Source organism: Pan troglodytes, chromosome 7, assembly GCF_028858775.2.
Source record: "Pan troglodytes isolate AG18354 chromosome 7, NHGRI_mPanTro3-v2.0_pri, whole genome shotgun sequence".
NCBI classification, from domain to species: domain Eukaryota; kingdom Metazoa; phylum Chordata; class Mammalia; order Primates; family Hominidae; genus Pan; species Pan troglodytes.
The window spans coordinates 81,191,889-81,205,426 of NC_072405.2; the positions used below are offsets into that span (position 1 = coordinate 81,191,889).

Genomic DNA, 13,538 nt, shown 5'->3' on the forward strand with positions numbered 1-13,538 from the left:
GGCACCCCGCCGAGGTGTGGGCGGTGCCTGCCCGCGCCCCAGCCGCGCCCTGGGCACCAGAGCGCTGTCCCCGGCCGAGAGCACAGCTCTGGCGCCGCGAGGCAGAGCCCCGGCGTCCCCGGCGGTGCGCCGCCGGCTCGCGCAGCCCAGCCATCCCGCCCCGCCGCCCACCTTGACAGCCGGGAGCGCTGAGGAGGAAGAGGGGGAGGGGGAGGAGGAAGAGAAGGCGGCGGCCGCTCCAGCCCGCGGGTGCGCGGAGCGCGGGAGGAGGCGGAGCGGGAGGCTAGGGTGGCCGCAGCCCTGTGTGCGCGCCGGGCCGGCTAGCTGCGGGGCGGGGGAGCGGCGCCCCAGAGCGCCCCGCCTAGCCTCCCGCGCGCAGCCTCTACCCTGCTCCGCCACAGACACACACCCACCAAGCACCCACCGCCCTCCGCCCTCCGCCCTCCGCCCTCCGCCCCCGCGGCCGCCGCCGCTGCGCCTCGGGCAGCCCCAGCGAGCGGCAACTCCCGGGCTGGCGCGGCTCGCTTTCTGGCTCCTTCCGCGCGGCGAGCTCAGCCCCGCTCGATTTTTCCTCTTCTGTTCCAGCCCTCTCTTGTCTGGGTGGCTGTGGCGGCGGCAGGGGGATGGGGACCCCGTGTGGGGAAGGGGGTGAAGATCGATGAAGATTATTGTTCTTTTAAAGGATGCCTTAGCTTCCTCCCGCCGCCTTTCCTCTGAGCCTTCCTACTAGAGACCGTGAACCAGAGTCAGGGATGTAAAGACAGGGGGAAAGCACGCCAGGAGCTCCAGCCAGCCGGGGAGACCCTCCTCTCTGTGGAGGGGAGGGGGATTTCCAGCGACAGATCATTGGCGAAGGGGATCGTCGCGGGGAGAGGCTCCCCGGAGGGAGCGGGGAATCCCACAGCCCTTTGTGGTGCCCGAGCCCGTGCCGCCTGCTGAGCGGGGTCTGTGGGAGCTAGGTAAGTGGCGGGGGCATTGCTGCTCCCCGAAGGGGGTCTTCCTTTAAGAATGAATCATCGCGGCAGCCTAGCCAGACTTGAGTTGCTAAAGGAATTGGAAACTGCCATATGGCGCCCAGTGGACTTACACACAAAGCTGACTTAGCCCTGAGAGGGTTTTTAATGTCAGGCTCCTTCCCGGTGGGGAAGGCGCTCAAGTATTAGCCCCTGAAAAGCTTCCCAGCAGCCTGACTGGGAAGGGATGGGGATGTTATTTCTAGGAGCCGAGCTCTTGTTGCCTTCCGTCCATTTGTTGGTAAATGCCACACTCACATGCACACACTTGTGGGACTGGATTTAGGGAGTGTGATGTCTCTGATGTATGAACGATCCTCAGAACACAGAGACATGCGTGCATTTTATTCTTCAAGCGGTGCGCGGTCTCCGTTCTGTAGCACGATTCCTGAGAGGGAGAACGGGTCTCTAAGGAAAGAGCTTCATGGCTGTTTCCAACACACTCTGCTAGGGGACTTGGGAATACGTTTGCCCTGAATAGCACCAAAAGACATCGACCATTTGCCTCATCATTTGCTCCCGATGCTTAATGATCCTCTTCAAAATAGTATGCCGCCATCCATTTTCTCGAGTTGTGAGCATTTATGCGTATTCATTCATAAAAACTGTCAGTGTGCAATATGCACAAACATGCCATTTATGCAACATTTATGACTGCACATGTGTTTCAACAATAAGTAATAATGCATACAAGATTACATTGAAAAAAATTTAGTATGCACATACACTGGGTTAATTCCGCGCAGGTTCAACATTCCTTCTAATCAAGTTGTGTAGTAATGTCAAGATTTTAAGTATCGTATCACATTTTCATTTTTGCATTGATTAATTTTTTTATTTTGTTGGGAATCTGATTTTTTGAAACTGAGGGAAAGGAAGAGTAAGCATTTTATTGTTATTGTTGTTAAATGTGTAGTATAGTGTGGGTCGGAAGTCTCTTGGTTTATTTACCAATAAACAGCAATCAATATATTACATTTCATAGGACAAGCCAGAGATAGATTTCGGTCAAAAATCTTGTCTTACCTGTCAGTGCTGAATAACTTACAGGAAAGATTTTGTAAAAGAGGGTAACATTCTAAAGTTACATATAAAGAAAATAAAGTTTTGTTTTATCTATTTCAGTCTTTAGGGGCATGTGTGTGTGTGTGTCAATAAATATAAAGTTGTCCAAAGCTTAACGTAATACATGAATAAAACCCATCTAGACTAGACATCTAGGCTAGAGAGTTCTTTGTTCTTAAATTAACTCGAACAGTTTAGTAATTTGGCACATTACACATGTGTATGCGCATTTCATTGCTGTTTGAGGTGGTGTTTTTAATTTAAGGGCATGGATAAAGTGCTTACTTGTGTGATTGCATGGACTCTCTGAAAATACTGAAGGTCCAACGTAGAAATAACTTTCTTCCCCACTGAAGGAAAAGTATCCTTATCACCTAGAAGAGTTAATATGCTTCCACAAAGTAAAAACCATAATCCCCTCCCTCTTGCCTTCAGGTTTAGAACAATTGTTTATCGCAAATAGAATTCTGTCTAATGTACCCTTCTTCCTTTTCTGGCACTACTCAGACTTTTGGAGAAAGAACTTGGCAGTTCTGTTTGTTTTCTTGCTCCTTTAACCTTCACCTTTCCCTCTCCATGTTAGTGTTCTCAAATCTCCCTCATACACAAACCCACACGTATCGACTCCAGAAAAATCACCCTCCTGCCTGCCACTTTGAGAGTTCTCATCTCACATCTTTCTTTTCTATTGCCTCTCTTTTCTTTTCTTCTGTTTTTCCAAATAGAATCAATCCATGCATCAGTTGAAACTATTTTGCATTTCACTGTTCTCCAAGTCCAACAATTCAACTTTCCAAGCATACATATTTACTGAATATTCAGAGGAGTTAGTAGAAATTATTACTTTATCCATTCCCTTCTGTTTGGCTTTTAAAACTTCATTGTTTAGGCAATAGGGCAACTTCCTGCCTTTTTAACACTCACTGTGATAATAAAAGTGAGATTGCTAGAATAACGAAATGGCAGGATATGGTTTCAGTCACGTTTCTCAAGTTAATAGTGTGTCTGTCCACGTGTTTTATATACCTGCCTGCATGTCTACAAATGTGCAAGTCTGCAGAGCATCTTCGTTAAACGTTGAAAAATATTTTTTCTTGAATGCGTATCTGGCATTCTTATATGGTAGAGAAATCAGTATATGTATATAACATATTGTGAAAGTAGACCCAAATCTAGGAAACCTATAAGATATATTTCATTCTGCCCTAATGCATTTTTTTCTTCATAAAGAACAAATTAGTTCCTTTAAAACTTGCTATCTCTTAAAGACTAATTCCAAAGGAAGATTCTTAACATTGATAGGAAATCTCATGCATATTTTAAGGAAAATATATAAAGGTAAGATATTCTGCTTATTTCAAAATGTAATTGTTTGAGATTTGTTTATATTCTTCAGATTGATTTTGCATAAAATCGTGATTTCTATTATTTTCACAGAAGCTTCAGACAGGTGGACAATACAAAGGCATTATTAGCCCAGAGTTTTGTTGTTGTTGTTGTTGTTGTTGTTTGTTTTTTTTAAGGCTAGGGATTATGGCCTTGTTACTCCCCAAGTGATAGAATAAACTTTATAGAGCAGAGCAGCATTAGATTTTTTAGTCACATTCTACAAGTATCTTTATAGCCTAGATCTGTAGACCATTCTGTTTCATTGCTTATTTCCTCCTTGTGCTTCTTAAATATGTATTCCCACCAACTCTTTACTGCAAGTACGGGTTGTGAGGCAGAAAGCCATGTGTGTGAGACGAGTAATCCCTTGACTTGTGTAAGCCAAACCCTCTTATATTATCTTAAAAAGTGCGTATTCCTATAGGTTGAATTTTAACTATCTTTGCTATCTGATGTGATGTCCCATAGCCACTCATTGACTCATTCATTAATTCATTTATTACTTACTAAATATATATATATAAGGAGAAGAGTGCTTGAATAGAATATAACAAATGTAAAAAATATAGAAGCTAGGCCCTGCTCCCAAGAATATTCTAGGGGGAAAAAAACTTGAAAAACTAATTGAAAAATCAGTTATAGTTCAAAATGAAAGATCTCTTTTATACAGAAATGCACTTAATAATTTTATACTTAGCAAATTAATTAAGACAGATCCATGAAGAGGATCATGAAAATTTTCACAAACTATGCATTTGGCAGTTGTTATAAAACAATAAAATAATAGTAATAATAATTTCATTAAAATATTTCATTTTAAATGTAGAGTATTATGATTATAAGTAATACTATTTATTTTATTGACGTATATAAAATAAAGTTATTATTATAGCACTTACTTGAGGCACATACTGTTTTAAGCATTTTACAAATATTATTTTCATTCTTACAACCACCCTATGGTGTAGCTGTCAGAAATGCCCTTTATTATATAGATATGAAAACTAATGTTCAGAGACTTTTCTTAACTCGTCTAAAGTCATATAGGAAATAAATGGTAAAGTCAAGCTTGAACCTAGGCGCTCTGGCTTCACTTAACCACTATGATATTCAGAAGTGTTAAAAACGAGCCCAGGCAGAACAAGAAAAAATGCTTGCAGTTCCTAGATTTATTTGGAACTGTATCTTCTCACTCACCAAAGGATGCCCTGCTTATTAGTACAGGAGGATGCTTGAAAAAGGCCAAAAGTAAGAGAAAACCCCCATATTTTCAATATAAATTTGAAATAAGAAGGTAGTTTAGATTTTTATAATGTAGGTGGGATTTTATCTGAATGCTAACACCTTAGAAACTACTAGCTTTACAGTGACCACAGAAAATGAGGCTGGCTGATGCAGATGATCTCATTGGTCAGTTTATTTTCATCTTCAGGTTCTTTAAAAACAAGTTTGTGAATTATTTTGAACATAGTATTACAAATTTGTTTAATTTAGCTACTTTTAGAATTATTTGTTTTTTAAAAATTATTAGTTCTGAAATATAATTTTTTATGCATGTCCCCATTTTTTTCCCTGTGAAACATAACATGAATATTTCAATAGAAATTAAAATATGGTTACTTAACAGATTTACATACTAGTATAGTCTCTAGAATGCATTTATTTTATTAAGTGCAGAGTTACTATGATAACATTATGAAAACATAAATTGAGATTTTCATCAAGAAAAGTTTATATATTTGAAGAAAAGTTTTTTCTAAATAGCTACAACTTCTGTTTATGTGAACAATGTCATCCAGATTAAATTTGAAAGCTAAAATGATTAAATATTGCCTGCAGGAAGCCATAGAATCAAATATTTAGACATATCCTCATGATTGACATTTTAATTTTTCACACAATTATTAGGTCTTACAGGTTCAATCACATTGTATAGCCAACCTTGAACCTACAATTGGCTTATTAGATAAAATTTCATTTTAAAAATTTGGGTATTTTAGAACTTGTATACATTTCCTTATAAAAATAGTACTTTAAATGATGTTTAGGTCCTCAGACCAATCCACCAAAGCCCTTTTAATAACTAATATACCTGAAGTACAGTACTGTTAGTATTAAAAAAACCCACAGCCAACTTAAAAATTAAAAATTAAAAATTATGTATGGCAATACTCCTGGGGAATCATTTGATTTACATAATGTTTACTGGCTTCCTTTGTGTGAGACTCACTTGAGATACGGAGGTGAATGCAGTACTGCCTAGGCCCACAAGGAGGAGAGAAAATGGAGAGGGTATTTGTACACAAGTAACTGACATCTGGCAGAATGAAGGAAACGATGTAAGACTGATAGAGGCAAAGCACTGGATAATTGATTCAGAGTTCTACCATGAAATCCAGGGACTGCAATCCCTTCAGGGTTCTCATTTGGTAGTTCATCCTAAAGGTATCTACTCAGCTTCTGTGTGCCAAGTCCTAAGCCAGTTATTAGAGACATAAATATGCATAAGACACTATGCACTCACAGCCTACATTTGTAGAGAAATAAATCACAACCAAATATTATAAATGCTATTGATAGAGTGGGATGGCAATTCAACGGAGTAGTTGTATGACAGAAGCATCCCAACAGTAAGAAAATACAGTTGCTTTGAATTTCTAAATATATTTAGAGTCACAACACTCTACTCAGTCAGATCCAATACCCCCTTTTTATAAGCAGTACTTTGTAATGTCCCCTTTACTTTCCTGAAATAATATTTATAGATAATAAATCATATCTACACATATAACATTTTAAAAAGCAATATAAATTCCCTATCTGTAATAGAAAGAGTAAATAAGAAGAAAGCAACTTAAGATAAAATAGTAGGCTTATCAATATGTGTATGCTCAGATATAACTACACTAAAAGATGTACTAAAATAGATGCTTGCTACTTAAAATGCATACGTTTGGATAAGAAGATAAGTTCAGATAAGATTAGAAGATAAACTTGGATAAGATGATAATATTCAATTGAATATTGGTAACACTTTTATATATTTGGCACTTTGAAATAAGAGCAAAATAAATATATTCATTGAGTGTGACAGCAGCAATTGCAAACAGATGTGGGTGTACTGGATTAATGAATCAGTTAACAGGAGCAGCATGATAGCTGGTGACATAATTTCCCAAAATGGTGAGCAAATCTTGGTGATAGCACCTTCTATCATTCCTAGAAAATTCCTGTGTAAAAACATGCTGTGAACAATAGGGCTAGGGTCTAGTCACAGATAACGGTAAGCAAGTTTTTTATTTACATATATGTCTGGTGAGATGTGTAAAAGTTATGGAGGAAGCAGGATTTCCTGCATTCTTGGGCCTTGCCCTTCAAACACTTGACAACTTTAGGAAACTCACTCAAAAGGATCATATTCCTCTCATTCAGCAGCACTGATTATGGCTATATTCTCCCATTGAAGAAAGCCAATCCAATTCTACTGTGTGGGTGGCTATTTTGAAAAAGCTGAGCACTCTATGTTTTTAGTATGAAGGTAAGTTTAGCGGCTGACTAAATACAAAATAAATAGCAACAAAATCAAACTATGTAGTTTGCTAAACATTAGGGACATCCTATTAGTGGGCACAATTTGATGATTTAATTATCACTGTGAAGAGTTTCATTTTCTACGTGGGATAGTCAGACAGGACTTCAGAGATGAAGTGACATCTAAGTTCATTTTTAAAAGTTGAGTAAGCATTCCCCAGGTGGAAAAGGAGGTGGATGGAGAGCATTCTAGGCAGAAGGAATAGCATTTGCAAAGCAATGTCATGAAAAGGGCTTGGCTGGTGACTGAAGGTCAGCATTGGCAGTTGTGGGGAAGTGATGGGAGACGAGGCTGAAGAAGGTTGAGGATTAGATGTGAAAGGTGTTTATGCCATCCTACATCATTTGGATTTTATCCTGAAAGGCAGGTTGTTGGGGGAGAGAGGGTCAATGGAAAATTTTTAAAAAGTGGCGTAGTCCACTTTATTTTTGGCAACAATCTCTGAGCTAATGTGAATAGGATGAACTTTAACAGGAGAAAAGATTGATACTTTGGAGACTAGTTAGGAGTCTTTCAAGGTATACAACTAAGATAATGTCTAAGACTTGCTTTAAACAGGAATGGCGAAGAAGGGGAGGAGGATTTGAATTCCTGACGGCAAACACTTGCAATCTAAGGGTCTCCAAGTCTTCCACCTCCCAATACAGGTCATAATAGTAGGCATTACCCTCCTTTTTTGCTTTTCACTGGTGATTGTATTAGTTGAGGTAACTTTAACTTCTAAACTTCCATATTTCAGTGGTTAATAGAGTGGACATTTAATTTTTGCTTATATGAGAGCCCAATGTATGCATTCAGTGCAGTGATTTGGGGACCTAAATCTTGCTCTTGATACTAGAAACATGAAGTTCTTTGCATGCAGCTGACATTGTGGAAGAGAATGAACATAGAGAAGGCACACCCAAGTAGTGACACACCTGGCTTCCATTCACATTCTGTTGAAGAGATAGTCACATTGCTCTGTCAGTATACAAAGAGGGCTGGAGCATGCAACCTCTGGGTGGGAGGCCACTTTCCAGTCATATTTCTGTATCATGGAAAGGGAAGCATAGATTTTGCTAAACAAAAATTCTACTATATTCTGCTCTCTGGCTACAGATAGGAAAACCTCAACCCCAGAAAACAACCTGAATCTCACCTAGACTGTATCCATCTCAAAGTCCAGGTTCTATGGCTGATGCCGAGTGCCCACCACCATTTAGTCTGGATATGGCCCCTCATTGTCTAGAAACTTTTGTACTAAAAGGCAAGTTATCAGCCTCCAATATACAGGCATACCTCATTTTTATGGTGCTTTGTTTTATTGTGCTTAACCGATGCTGCGATTTTCACAAATTGAAGGTTTGTGGCAACCCTGCATCACGCAAGTCTGTCGGTGCCATTTTTCCAACAGTGTGCTCACTTCTTGTCTCTGTGTCACATTTTGGTAATTCTCCCAATATTTCAAATGTTATTGTTATATAGGTTATGGTGATCCATGATCAGTGATATTTGGGGCACCACGAGTTGTGCCCATATAAGATGGTAAACTTAACGGATGAATGTTGTGTGGGTTCCAACTTCTCCACTGACTGGCTATTCCCACAACTCTCTCCCTCTCCTTGGGCCTCCCTGTTCCCCGAGACACAACAATATTGAAAATAGACCAATTAATAACCCTACAATGACCTTTAAGTATCCAAGTGAAAGGAAGAATCACATGTCTGTCACTTTAAATCAAAAGCTAGAAAGGATTAAGCTTAGTGAGGAAGGCATGTTGAAAGCCAAGATAGGCTGAGAGTTAGTCCTCCTGTTCCAGTTAGCCAAGTTGTGAATGCAAAGGAAAAGTTATTGAAGGAAATTAAAAATGTTACTCCAATGAATACATGAATGATAATAAAGGAAAAAGAGTCTGATTGCTGATACGGAGAAAGTTTTAGTGGTCTGGAGAGATCAAATCAGTCACAACATTCCCTTCAACCAAAGCCTAATCCAGAACAAGACCTTAACTCTCTTCAATTCCATGAAGGCTGAGAGAAGTGAGTTTTTCTGTGAGTTCTTCTTGGATATTGGTAAAGGCCCCCTGTTCTGGCAATAGGGCACATTCCTTCTTTAGACCCTGGTTTGCTATCTTAGAAGAAATTCTTTGTTCTTTGTTCTCTGTTCTTCTGTTTCTTCAAATAGAAGAAAAGTTCAAAGCTAGCAGAGGTTGGTTCACAGGTTTAAAAAAAATTAGCCATCTCCATGATACAAAAGTGCAAGGTGGGCTGGGCGCAGTGGCTCACGCCTGTAATCCCAACACTTTGGGAGGCCAAGGCGGGTGGATCACGAGGTCAGGAGTTCAAGACTAGCCCGGCCAACTTGATGAAACCCCGTGTCTACTAAAAAAATACAAAAAAATTAGCCAGGCATGGTGGCAGGTGCCTGTAATCCCAGCTACTTGGGAGGCTGAGGCAGAGAATTGCTTGAACCTGAGAGGTGGAGGTTGCAGTGAGCCGAGATTGCACCACTGCACTCCAGCCTGGTGCAGCACTGGAGTCAGAGCTGCACTCCAGCTCTGACAGCAGAGCAAGACTCTGTGTCAAAAAAAAAAAAAAAGTGCAAGGTGAAGAAACAAGTGTTAAATACGGAAGCTGCGGTAAGTTACCCAAAATATTTAGCTAAGATCATTGATGAAGGTGGCTACAATTAACAATAGATTTTTAAAATTTCTTTAGAGACAGGGTCTCACTCTGTCACCCAGTCTAGAGTGTAGTGGCATGATCACAGCTCACTGCAGCCTTGAACTCCTGGGCTCATGGGATCCTCCCCCTTCAGCCTTCCAAGTACTTGGGACTACAGGCATGCACCACAACACCTGGATAATTTTTTTATTGAAAATTTCTTTAATTAAAAAAAGACAGGGTCTCACTGTGTTACCCACAACAGATTTTTAATGGAGATTAAACAGGCTTCTGTTGAAAGGTGATGCCATTTAGGCCTTTCCATAGCTAGAGAGGAGAAGTCAATGCCTGGCTTCAAAGTTTCAAAGGACAGGCTTACTCTCTTGGTAGAGGCTAATCTAGCTGGTGACCTTAAGTTGAATTCATTGCTTACTTTCTATTCTGAGAATCCTAGGGTCCTTAAGAATGATGCTAAATTTACTCTGCCTATGCTTTAGAAATGGAACAATGAAGCCTGAATGAACAATGCATTTGTTTACAGCATGGTTTACTGATATTTTAAGCCCACCATTAGAACCTACTGCTTATGAAAAAATTCTTTTCAAAATATTACTGCTTTTTGACAGTGTTTCCCATCACCCAAGAGCTCTGAGGGAGATGTACATGGAGATTAATGTTTTCGTGCCTGCTAACACAGTATCCACTCTGCAGCTCATGGATCAAGGAATAATTTTGACTTTCAAGCCTATTATTTCATAAATACGTTTTATAAGGCTATACCTGCCATATATAGTGATTTCTCTGATAGATCTGGACAAAGTTAATTGAAAACCTTCTGGAAAGGATTCACCATTCTAGATGCCATTAAGAACGTTTGTGATTGATGGGAGGAAGTCAAAATATCAACATTAACAGGAATTTGGCAGAAGTTGATTCTAACCCCCATGGATGACTTTGAGGGATTTAAAACTTCATTGAAGAAAATAACTGCACATGTGGTGGAGAGAAGTAGAATTAGAAGTGGAGTCAGAAGATATACATGAATTGCTGTGACCTCATAATCAAACTTGAGCAGAGAAGGAGTTGCTTCTTATGAACGAGCAAAGAAAGTGATTTCTTCAGATGAAATTTACTCTTGGTTGAAGACACTGTGAACATTGTTGAAATCACAACAAAGGATTTGGAATATTACACCAACTTAGTTGATAAAACAGAAACAAGATTTGAGATGATTGACTCGAATTTGAACAAAGTGCTAGAGTGGGTAAAATGCTATCAAATAGCATTGCATGCTACTGAGAAATCTTTTGTGAAAGGAAGACACAACTGTGCAAACTTCATTGTTGTCTCATTTTAAGAAATTGCCACAGCCACCCAAATTGTCAGCAGCTACCACTGAGATCAGTCAGCAGCCATAAACATCAAGGCAAGACCATCCATTAGCAAATAGATTACAATTCCCTGAAGGCTCTGAGGATTGTTAGCTTTTTTCCCCAATAGAGCATTTTAATTAAGGTATGAACATTTTTAATCGAAATAATATAAAATACTACAGTATTTTATAAACATTACCTTTATATGCACTGGGAAACCAAATATTTCTGTAACTTGCCTTATTGAGGTATTTGCTTTTTTGACATGGTCTGGAACTAAACCTGTAATATCTCTGAGGTATGCTTGTATAATGATGGATGAAGTTTGGAATGATTGCCTTTAAAATTTCCATTTGGAAAAATGAACAATGGGAGACATAAACCAGTCATTGACGCATAACATGGAAGAAGTCCTATTGGATATTGTTAAAGGCCCCCTGTCCTGGCAATAGGGCACATTCCTTCTTTGGACTCTGGTTTGCTATCTTGGAAGAAATTCTTTGTTCTTTGTTCTGTGTAGTCCAGGCCACCTTCTGGGAGGTTCTTCATTGTCCATTACTCTCCATGGCCACATGCAAAATGGGTGTTGGGAAGTATACCCTTCCTGGAACTTATAGGGCCTTACAGGCCTGCTTCTTCCCAATCCAAGCCTAGATACCTAGAGGTGGTTTTAAAGTCATTGGGTTTTTTTTTCTTTTTTATTTTTTGTTAGGCCTGGCTCTTAATTTCTTTGACAATACAATTTCCTCAAAATTTTCATAAGTTACTTATGTATTTGCTGTCAGTTACACTACTAGCTACAGTGAAAGTTCTTTCCTATTCATAATTTTTGAAGCTGTTTCATTCCTTTGTTCATGTCTTATACACCCATGTCTTAAGTGGTTATGTTGGGTTCATCTCAAAAATAGGCTTGGGTGGTTAGGTCACTTTATTAATGAGATATTTACTGCAAGGCTGAGTCACTTTGTCGAACTGGGAGGTTATAAGGGACTTGTGTTACTCAAAGCCTTTTTCGTTGTTATTTCTCACCCTTATCCTCCCTAAAGAGTGGGCTGTTGCAGCTTCCTGAGGTCTTCTGTTTCAATCGTTTTGTAATACTTTGCTACAGGCAGTGAGGAGCAACCACCACACAGTAACATTTTGGCTCTTTGCAATCTTTTTTTCTGAAGTTATAGACCTGCCTTCTAAGTTAGCACAGTTGTGCCAGGACATGGCAGGGTCCAGGCATTTCGTCTTCTATATCCCTTTCCTTGCTTGGGGCAATGCCACATAATTAGATTTTTGTAAAGGCAGCACTCCCATGTCCCCTAACATCAAGGTGTCAATGTTAGGATAATGCTAGCTCATCCTGTAACAAACACCAGAATGTTAGCGATTTGGCATAACAAAAGTATATTTCTCATTCACATAACAATCAAATGAAGAGTGCGAGAGCACAGAAAAGGCACGACTAGTTCTTAAACATCTTGACTCAGGTGTGACAACAACACTTCTGCTTATATTCCACTGATGAAAACTAGTCAGATACCACTCTATCTAGATGCCTAGATGAGGGGGCTGGGGGTAGGGGCTGTGAAATGTAATATTTGGCTCAACAGGAACTTCTCAGTGGCAATTATATAAGGTGAACTATAAATTTAAATAAACAACTGGCCATCCCTGCTGTCATCATATTTCTTCAAAATAAATTAGGGGGGAAAGTGTTTGAATTGCATCCACTCACTGGTTAATCCATGCTGTGCCACATCCTTCACCACACGCCTGTGTTCTCTTTGGCTCCTCTCAGACCTCTGGGATGTCTTCCTCTGGGACACATCTCCCTTCCTTCTCTAATCAATCAGTATTATAGTGCCCTCATATATAAAAGACTCTGGCTGAGTGCATTGGGATAAAGGATGGTAATTATAGCATAGACAAGAAACTAATTCTAATTAAATGTTAGATGTCACTGCTCCTAAAAATGCATTTACCATTCCTCATCACAGGAGTTTTCTCATTGGTCCATATCTCACTGGGGCCCAGGTACCAGCCATTTTCTGGACACTTCACCAGCCATTTGCTAGGTCTCTCTCTTCCTCTGGACACTTCCTCCCATCTCTTCATCCAGAGTTTTCCCACTATCCTTTCTCAAGATGACAATGGATGATTCCAAAAGACAGAGGTAGTTCATTATGCTGAACTATTTAACTCTTGTTTGCCTCTGACTTGCCCAAGGGCACTTGCCAGTAATAGCCAAATAGCCCATTATGTTTTTTTCTGAAATGAGAAAGCAATTCTTTCTCCAGGAGGACTTACTGCTTCTTATACTCTAACTGGCTGGAAATTGTAGCCAGCTTTTTACAGGTGCACATTCAGCTAATATTTATTAAACACTTTTCAGGTGTAAAGTACTCTGCTAGGTCATGAGGTTATGCAAACTTAGTCCTTACCCTTTCGAGGCTTATGGTCTGCCTGAAAACAAACA

General features: G+C 39.9%; 1 protein-coding gene across 1 annotated transcript in view; it reads left to right on the forward strand.

The window, feature by feature from the left end:
* Positions 1-294: 294 nt before the first annotated feature.
* KCNB2 (potassium voltage-gated channel subfamily B member 2) overlaps positions 295-13,538 on the forward strand; it is a 397,881-nt gene continuing 384,637 nt past the window's right edge. Inside the window, exon 1 of the mRNA XM_528164.9 lies at positions 295-959. The gene's annotated coding sequence lies outside the window, so the exon portion shown is untranslated. The remainder of the gene's footprint in view (positions 960-13,538) is intronic.